We start from the raw sequence: 10,245 nt of genomic DNA, 5'->3' as shown, positions 1-10,245 counted from the left end.
TGGTGCGGCTTCGGAACTTTTAAATATCTCGATATATCTCGAAAACTACGCTTCTGATCAAAAAATATCATAGAACATAAAAAGTAGGAAACTTAATTCTCTACAAAAAAGGTCTCTTAACATTTTGCCATAGCTCGCTTCGTTTCCGAGATATTTGCATATTTATCTCAAGGGAAGGGGCCTGACGGACATATTTCGAGATATTTCTTCTTCTTGTTGTTCTTCTTCTGCACAGCTAAGCTGGAAGTGGCATTTGCGGCTCGCACTAGTGCAGAGTTATCTCAAAGAAAGGGGCCACGGTGTGTCTGTATCTCTATTATGTTGGTGCGGCTTCGGAACTTTTAAATATCTCGATATATCTCGAAAACTACGCTTCTGATCAAAAAATATCATAGAACATAAATTGTAGGAAACATTATTCTCTACAAAAAAGGTCTCTTAACATTTTGCCATAGCTCTCTTCGTTTCCGAGATATTTACAGATTCATCTCAAGGGAAGGGGTCTGACGGACATATTTCGAGATATTTCTTCTTCTTGTTGTTCTTCTTCTGCACAGCTAAGCTCGAAGTGGCATTTGCAGCTCGCAATAGTGCAGAGTTATCTCAAAGAAAGGGGCCACGGTGTTTCTGTATCTCTATTATGTTGGTGCGGCTTCGGAACTTTTAAATATCTTGATATATCTCGAGAACTACGCATCTGATCAAAAAATATCATAGAACATGAAAAGTAGGAAACTTAATTCTCTACAAAAAAGGTCTCTTAACATTTTGCCATAGCTCTCTTCGTTTCCGAGATATTTGCAGATTTATCTCATGGGAAGGGGCCTGACGGACATATTTCGAGATATTTCTTCTTCTTGTTGTTCTTCTTCTGCACAGCTAAGCTGGAAGTGGCATTTGCGGCTCGCACTAGTGCAGAGTTATCTCAACGAAAGGGGCCACGGTGTTTCTGTATCTCTATTATGTTGGTGCGGCTTCGGAACTTTTAAATATCTTGATATATCTCGAGAACTACGCGTCTGATCAAAAAATAGCATAGAACATAAAAAGTAGGAAACTTAATTCTCTACAAAAACGGTCTCTTAACATTTTGCCATAGCTCGCTTCGTTTCCGAGATATTTGCAGATATATTTCAAGGGAAGGGGCCTGACGGGCATATTTCGAGATATTTCTTCTTCTTGTTGTTCTTCTTCTGCACAGCTAAGCTGGAAGTGGCATTTGCGGCTCGCACTAGTGCACAGTTATCTCAAAGGAAGGGGCCACGGTGTTTCTGTATCTCTATTATGTTGGTGCGTCTTCGGAACTTTTAAATATCTCGATATATCTCGAAAACTACGCTTCTGATCAAAAAATATCATAGAACATAAATTGTAGGAAACATAATTCTCTACAAAAAACGTCTCTTAACATTTTGCCATAGCTCGCTTCGTTTCCGAGATATTTGCAGATTCAGCTCAAAGGAACTGGCCTGACGGACATATTTCGAGATATTTCTTCTTCTTGTTGTTCTTCTGCACAGCTAAGCTGGAAGTGGCATTTGCAGCTCGCAATAGTGCAGAGTTATCTCAAAGAAAGGGGCCACGGTGTTTCTGTATCTCTATTATGTTGGTGCGGCTTCGGAACTTTTAAATATCTTGATATATCTCGAGAACTACGCGTCTGATCAAAAAATGTCATAGAACATAAAAAGTAGGAAACTTAATTCTCTACAAAAACGGTCTCTTAAGATTTTGCCATAGCTCACTTCGTTTCCGAGATATTTGCAGATATATCTCAAGGGAAGGGGCCTGACGGACATATTTCGAGATATTTCTTCTTCTTGTTGTTCTTCTTCTGCACAGCTAAGCTGGAAGTGGCATTTGCGGCTCGCACTAGCGCACAGTTAACTCAAAGAAAGGGGCCACGGTGTTTCTGTATCTCTATTATGTTGGTGCGGCTTCGGAACTTTTAAATATCTTGATATATCTCGAGAACTAAGCATCTGATCAAAAAATATCATAGAACATAAAATGTAGGAAACTTAATTCTCTACAAAAAAGGTCGCTTAACATTTTGCCATAGCTCGCTTCGTTTCCGAGATATTTGCATATTTATCTCAAGGGAAGGGGCCTGACGGACATATTTCGAGATATTTCTTCTTCTTGTTGTTCTTCTTCTGCACAGCTAAGCTGGAAGTGGCATTTGCGGCTCGCACTAGTGCAGAGTTATCTCAAAGAAAGGGGCCACGGTATTTCTGTATCTCTATTATGTTGGTGCGGCTTCGGAACTTTTAAATATCTTGATATATCTCGAGAACTACGCTTCTGATCAAAAAATATCATAGAACGTAAATTGTAGGAAACATTATTCTCTACAAAAAAGGTCTCTTAACATTTTGCCATAGCTCGCTTCGTTTCCGAGATATTTGCAGATTCATCTCAGGGGAAGGGGTCTGACGGACATATTTCGAGATATTTCTTCTTCTTGTTGTTCTTCTTCTGCACAGCTAAGCTCGAAGTGGCATTTGCAGCTCGCAATAGTGCAGAGTTATCTCAAAGGAAGAGGCCACGGTGTTTCTGTACCTCTATTATGTTGGTGCAGCTTCGGAACTTTTAAATATCTTGATATATCTCGAGAACTACGCATCTGATCAAAAAATATCATCGAACATAAATTGTAGGAAACATAATTCTTTACAAAAAAGGTCTCTTAACATTTTGCCATAGCTCGCTTCGTTTCCGAGATATTTGCAGATTTATCTCAAGGGAAGGGTCCTGATGGACATATTTCGAGATATTTCTTCTTCTTGTTGTTCTTCTTCTGCACAGCTAAGCTGGAAGTGGCATTTGCAGCTCGCAATAGTGCAGAGTTATCCCAAAGAAAGGGGCCACGGTGTTTCTGTATCTCTATTATGTTGGTGCGGCTTCGGAACTTTTAAATATCTCGATATATCTCGAAAACTACGCTTCTGATCAAAAAATATCATAGAACATAAATTGTAGGAAACATAATTCTCTACAAAAAAGGTCTCTTAACATTTTGCCATAGCTCGCTTCGTTTCCGAGATATTTGCAGATATATCTCATGGGAAGGGGCCTGACGGACATATTTCGAGATATTTCTTCTTCTTGTTGTTCTTCTTCTGCACAGCTAAGCTGGAAGTGGCATTTCCTGCTCGCAATCGTGCAGAGTTATCTCAAAGAAAGGGGCCATGGTGTTTCTGTATCTCTATTATGTTGGTGCGGCTTCGGAACTTTTAAATATCTTGATATATCTCGAGAACTACGCCTCTGATCGAAAAATATCATAGAACATAAAAAGTAGGAAACTTAATTCTCTACAAAAAAGGTCTCTTAACATTTTGCCATAGCTCGCTTCGTTTCCGAGATATTTGCAGATTTATCTCAAGGGAAGGGGCCTGACGGACATATTTCGAGATATTTCTTCTTCTTGTTGTTCTTCTTCTGCACAGCTAAGCTGGAAGTGGCATTTGCGGCTCGCACTAGTGCAGAGTTATCTCAAAGAAAGGGGCCACGGTGTTTCTGTATCTCTATTATGTTGGTGCGGCTTCGGAACTTTTAAATATCTTGATATATCTCGAGAACTACGCATCTGATCAAAAAATATCATAGAACATAAAAAGTAGGAAACTTAATTCTCTACAAAAAAGGTCTCTTAACCTTTTGCCATAGCTCGCTTCGTTTCCGAGATATTTGCAGATTTATCTCAAGGGAAGGGGCCTGACGGACATATTTCGAGATATTTCTTCTTCTTGTTGTTCTTCTTCTGCACAGCTAAGCTGGAAGTGGCATTTGCAGCTCGCACTAGTGCAGAGTTATCTCAAAGAAAGGGGCCACGGTGTTTCTGTATCTCTATTATGTTGGTGCGGCTTCGGAACTTTTAAATATCTCGATATATCTCGAAAACTACGCTTCTGATCAAAAAATATCATAGAACATAAATTGTAGAAAACATAATTCTCTACAAAAAAGGTCTCTTAACATTTTGCCATAGCTCGCTTCGTTTCCGAGATATTTGCAGATTTATCTCAAGGGAAGGGGCCTGACGGACATATTTCGAGATATTTCTTCTTCTTGTTGTTCTTCTTCTGCACAGCTAAGCTGGAAGTGGCATTTGCGGCTCGCACTAGTGCAGAGTTATCTAAAAGAAAGGGGCCACGGTGTTTCTGTATCCCTATTATGTTGGTGCGGCTTCGGTACTTTTAAATATCTTGATACATCTCGAGAACTACGCATCTGATCAAAAAATATCATAGAACATAAAAAGTAGGAAACTTAATTCTCTACAAAAACGGTCTCTTAACATTTTGCCATAGCTCGCTTCGTTTCCGAGATATTTGCAGATATATTTCAAGGGAAGGGGCCTGACGGGCATATTTCGAGATATTTCTTCTTCTTGTTGTTCTTCTTCTGCACAGCTAAGCTGGAAGTGGCATTTGCGGCTCGCACTAGTGCACAGTTATCTCAAAGAAAGGGGCCACGGTGTTTCTGTATCTCTATTATGTTGGTGCGTCTTCGGAACTTTTAAATATCTCGATATATCTCGAAAACTACGCTTCTGATCAAAAAATATCATAGAACATAAATTGTAGGAAACATAATTCTCTACAAAAAACGTCTCTTAACATTTTGCCATAGCTCGCTTCGTTTCCGAGATATTTGCAGATTCAGCTCAAAGGAACTGGCCTGACGGACATATTTCGAGATATTTCTTCTTCTTGTTGTTCTTCTGCACAGCTAAGCTGGAAGTGGCATTTGCAGCTCGCAATAGTGCAGAGTTATCTCAAAGAAAGGGGCCACGGTGTTTCTGTATCTCTATTATGTTGGTGCGGCTTCGGAACTTTTAAATATCTTGATATATCTCGAGAACTACGCGTCTGATCAAAAAATGTCATAGAACATAAAAAGTAGGAAACTTAATTCTCTACAAAAACGGTCTCTTAACATTTTGCCATAGCTCACTTCGTTTCCGAGATATTTGCAGATATATCTCAAGGGAAGGGGCCTGACGGACATATTTCGAGATATTTCTTCTTCTTGTTGTTCTTCTTCTGCACAGCTAAGCTGGAAGTGGCATTTGCGGCTCGCACTAGCGCACAGTTATCTCAAAGAAAGGGGCCACGGTGTTTCTGTATCTCTATTATGTTGGTGCGTCTTCGGAACTTTTAAATATCTCGATATATCTCGAAAACTACGCTTCTGATCAAAAAATATCATAGAACGTAAATTGTAGGAAACATTATTCTCTACAAAAAAGGTCTCTTAACATTTTGCCATAGCTCGCTTCGTTTCAGAGATATTTGCAGATTCATCTCAAGGGAAGGGGTCTGACGGACATATTTCGAGATATTTCTTCTTCTTGTTGTTCTTCTTCTGCACAGCTAAGCTCGAAGTGGCATTTGCAGCTCGCAATAGTGCAGAGTTATCTCAAAGAAAGAGGCCACGGTGTTTCTGTACCTCTATTATGTTGGTGCAGCTTCGGAACTTTTAAATATCTTGATATATCTCGAGAACTACGCATCTGATCAAAAAATATCATCGAACATAAAAAGTAGGAAACTTAATTCTCTACAAAAAACGTCTCTTAACATTTTGCCATAGCTCTCTTCGTTTCCGAGATATTTGCAGATTTATCTCAAGGGAAGGGGCCTGACGGACATATTTCGAGATATTTCTTCTTCTTGTTGTTCTTCTTCTGCACAGCTAAGCTGGAAGTGGCATTTGCAGCTCGCAATAGTGCAGAGTTATCTCAAAGAAAGGGGCCACGGTGTTTCTGTATCTCTATTATGTTGGTGCGGCTTCGGAACTTTTAAATATCTTGATATATCTCGAGAACTACGCGTCTGATCAAAAAATATCATAGAACATAAGAAGTAGGAAACTTAATTCTCTACAACAACGGTCTCTTAACATTTTGCCACAGCTCGCTTCGTTTCCGAGATATTTGCATATTTATCTCAAGGGAAGGGGCCTGACGGACATATTTCGAGATATTTCTTCTTCTTGTTGTTCTTCTTCTGCACAGCTAAGCTGGAAGTGGCATTTGCGGCTCGCACTAGGGCAGAGTTATCTCAAAGAAAGGGGCCACGGTGTTTCTGTATCTCTATTATGTTGGTGCGGCTTCGGAACTTTTAAATATCTCGATATATCTCGAAAACTACGCTTCTGATCAAAAAATATCATAGAACATAAATTGTAGGAAACATAATTCTCTACAAAAAAGGTCTCTTAACATTTTGCCATAGCTCGCTTCGTTTCCGAGATATTTGCATATTTATCTCAAGGGAAGGGGCCTGACGGACATATTTCGAGATATTTCTTCTTCTTGTTGTTCTTCTTCTGCACAGCTAAGCTGGAAGTGGCATTTGCGGCTCGCACTAGTGCAGAGTTATCTCAAAGAAAGGGGCCACGGTGTTTCTGTATCTCTATTATGTTGGTGCGGCTTCGGAACTTTTAAATATCTTGATATATCTCGAGAACTACGCTTCTGATCAAAAAATATCATAGAACGCAAATTGTAGGAAACATTATTCTCTACAAAAAAGGTCTCTTAACATTTTGCCATAGCTCGCTTCGTTTCCGAGATATTTGCAGATTCATCTCAGGGGAAGGGGTCTGACGGACATATTTCGAGATATTTCTTCTTCTTGTTGTTCTTCTTCTGCACAGCTAAGCTCGAAGTGGCATTTGCAGCTCGCAATAGTGCAGAGTTATCTCAAAGAAAGAGGCCACGGTGTTTCTGTACCTCTATTATGTTGGTGCAGCTTCGGAACTTTTAAATATCTTGATATATCTCGAGAACTACGCATCTGATCAAAAAATATCATCGAACATGAAAAGTAGGAAACTTAATTCTCTACAAAAAAGGTCTCTTAACATTTTGCCATAGCTCGCTTCGTTTCCGAGATATTTGCAGATTTATCTCAAGGGAAGTGGCCTGACGGACGTATTTCGAGATATTTCTTCTTCTTGTTGTTCTTCTTCTGCACAGCTAAGCTGGAAGTGGCATTTGCAGCTCGCAATAGTGCAGAGTTATCCCAAAGAAAGGGGCCACGGTGTTTCTGTATCACTATTATGTTGGTGCGGCTTCGGAACTTTTAAATATCTCGATATATCTCGAAAACTACGCTTCTGATCAAAAAATATCATAGAAGATAAATTGTAGGAAACATAATTCGTTACAAAAAAGGTCTCTTAACATTTTGCCATAGCTCGCTTCGTTTCCGAGATATTTGCAGATATATCTCAAGGGAAGGGTCCTGATGGACATATTTCGGGATATTTCTTCTTCTTGTTGTTCTTCTTCTGCACAGCTAAACTGGAAGTGGCATTTCCAGCTCGCAATCGTGCAGAGTTATCTCAAAGAAAGGGGCCATGGTGTTTCTGTATCTCTATTATGTTGGTGCGGCTTCGGAACTTTTAAATATCTTGATATATCTCGAGAACTACGCCTCTGATCGAAAAATATCATAGAACATAAAAAGTAGGAAGCTTAATTCTCTACAAAAAAGGTCTCTTAACATTTTGCCATAGCTCGCTTCGTTTCCGAGATATTTGCAGATTTATCTCAAGGGAAGGGGCCTGACGGACATATTTCGAGATATTTCTTCTTCTTGTTGTTCTTCTTCTGCACAGCTAAGCTGGAAGTGGCATTTGCGGCTCGCACTAGTGCAGAGTTATCTCAAAGAAAGGGGCCACGGTGTTTCTGTATCTCTATTATGTTGGTGCGGCTTCGGAACTTTTAAATATCTTGATATATCTCGAGAACTACGCATCTGATCAAAAAATATCATAGAACATAAAAAGTAGGAAACTTAATTCTCTACAAAAAAGGTCTCTTAACCTTTTGCCATAGCTCGCTTCGTTTCCGAGATATTTGCAGATTTATCTCAAGGGAAGGGGCCTGACGGACATATTTCGAGATATTTCTTCTTCTTGTTGTTCTTCTTCTGCACAGCTAAGCTGGAAGTGGCATTTGCAGCTCGCACTAGTGCAGAGTTATCTCAAAGAAAGGGGCCACGGTGTTTCTGTATCTCTATTATGTTGGTGCGGCTTCGGAACTTTTAAATATCTCGATATATCTCGAAAACTACGCTTCTGATCAAAAAATATCATAGAACATAAATTGTAGAAAACATAATTCTCTACAAAAAAGGTCTCTTAACATTTTGCCATAGCTCGCTTCGTTTCCGAGATATTTGCAGATTCAGCTCAAAGGAACTGGCCTGACGGACATATTTCGAGATATTTCTTCTTCTTGTTGTTCTTCCTCTGCACAGCTAAGCTGGAAGTGGCATTTGCAGCTCGCCATAGTGCAGAGTTATCTCAAAGAAAGGGGCCACGGTGTTTCTGTATCTCTATTATGTTGGTGCGGCTTCGGAACTTTTAAATATCTTGATATATCTCGAGAACTACGCATCTGATCAAAAAATATCATAGAACACAAAAAGTAGGAAACTTAATTCTCTACAAAAAAGGTCTCTAAACATTTTGCCATAGCTCGCTTCGTTTCCGAGATATTTGCAGATATATCTCAAGGGAAGGGGCCTGACGGACATATTTCGAGATATTTCTTCTTCTTGTTGTTCTTCTTCTGCACAGCTAAGCTGGAAGTGGCATTTGCAGCTCGCAATAGTTCAGAGTTATCTCAAAGAAAGGGGCCACGGTGTTTCTGTATCTCTATTATGTTGGTGCGGCTTCGGAACTTTTAAATATCTTGATATATCTCGAGAACTACGCATCTGATCAAAAAATATCATAGAACATGAAAAGTAGGAAACTTAATTCTCTACAAAAAAGGTCTCTTAACATTTTGCCATAGCTCTCTTCGTTTCCGAGATATTTGCAGATTTATCTCAAGGGAAGGGGCCTGACGGACATATTTCGAGATATTTCTTCTTCTTGTTGTTCTTCTTCTGCACAGCGAAGCTGGAAGTGGCATTTGCGGCTCGCACTAGTGCAGAGTTATCTCAACGAAAGGGGCCACGGTGTTTCTGTATCTCTATTATGTTGGTGCGGCTTCGGAACTTTTAAATATCTTGATATATCTCGAGAACTACGCGTCTGATCAAAAAATATCATAGAACATAAAAAGTAGGAAACTTAATTCTCTACAAAAACGGTCTCTTAACATTTTGCCATAGCTCGCTTCGTTTCCGAGATATTTGCAGATATATTTCAAAGGAAGGGGCCTGACGGGCATATTTCGAGATATTTCTTCTTCTTGTTGTTCTTCTTCTGCACAGCTAAGCTGGAAGTGGCATTTGCGGCTCGCACTAGTGCACAATTATCTCAAAGAAAGGGGCCACGGTGTTTCTGTATCTCTATTATGTTGGTGCGTCTTCGGAACTTTTAAATATCTCGATATATCTCGAAAACTACGCTTCTGATCAAAAAATATCATAGAACATAAATTGTAGGAAACATAATTCTCTACAAAAAACGTCTCTTAACATTTTGCCATAGCTCGCTTCGTTTCCGAGATATTTGCAGATTCAGCTCAAAGGAACTGGCCTGACGGACATATTTCGAGATATTTCTTCTTCTTGTTGTTCTTCCTCTGCACAGCTAAGCTGGAAGTGGCATTTGCAGCTCGCCATAGTGCAGAGTTGTCTCAAAGAAAGGGGCCACGGTGTTTCTGTATCTCTATTATGTTGGTGCGGCTTCGGAACTTTTAAATATCTTGATATATCTCGAGAACTACGCATCTGATCAAAAAATATCATAGAACATAAAAAGTAGGAAACTTAATTCTCTACAAAAAAGGTCTCTTAACATTTTGCCATAGCTCGCTTCGTTTCCGAGATATTTGCAGATTTATCTCAAGGGAAGGGGCCTGACGGACATATTTCGAGATATTTCTTCTTCTTGTTGTTCTTCTTCTGCACAGCTAAGCTGGAAGTGGCATTTGCAGCTCGCACTAGTGCAGAGTTATCTCAAAGAAAGGGGCCACGGTGTTTCTGTATCTCTATTATGTTGGTGCGGCTTCGGAACTTTTAAATATCTCGATATATCTCGAAAACTACGCTTCTGATCAAAAAATATCATAGAACATAAATTGTAGAAAACATAATTCTCTACAAAAAAGGTCTCTTAACATTTTGCCATAGCTCGCTTCGTTTCCGAGATATTTGCAGATTCAGCTCAAAGGAACTGGCCTGACGGACATATTTCGAGATATTTCTTCTTCTTGTTGTTCTTCCTCTGCACAGCTAAGCTGGAAGTGGCATTTGCAGCTCGCCATAG

The sequence above is a fragment of the Osmia lignaria genome, unplaced genomic scaffold (assembly GCF_051020975.1).
Source record: "Osmia lignaria lignaria isolate PbOS001 unplaced genomic scaffold, iyOsmLign1 scaffold0002, whole genome shotgun sequence".
NCBI classification, from domain to species: Eukaryota; Metazoa; Arthropoda; class Insecta; order Hymenoptera; family Megachilidae; genus Osmia; species Osmia lignaria.
The sequence above is the reverse complement of the archived record's forward strand: the minus strand, read 5'-3'. Positions refer to the sequence as shown.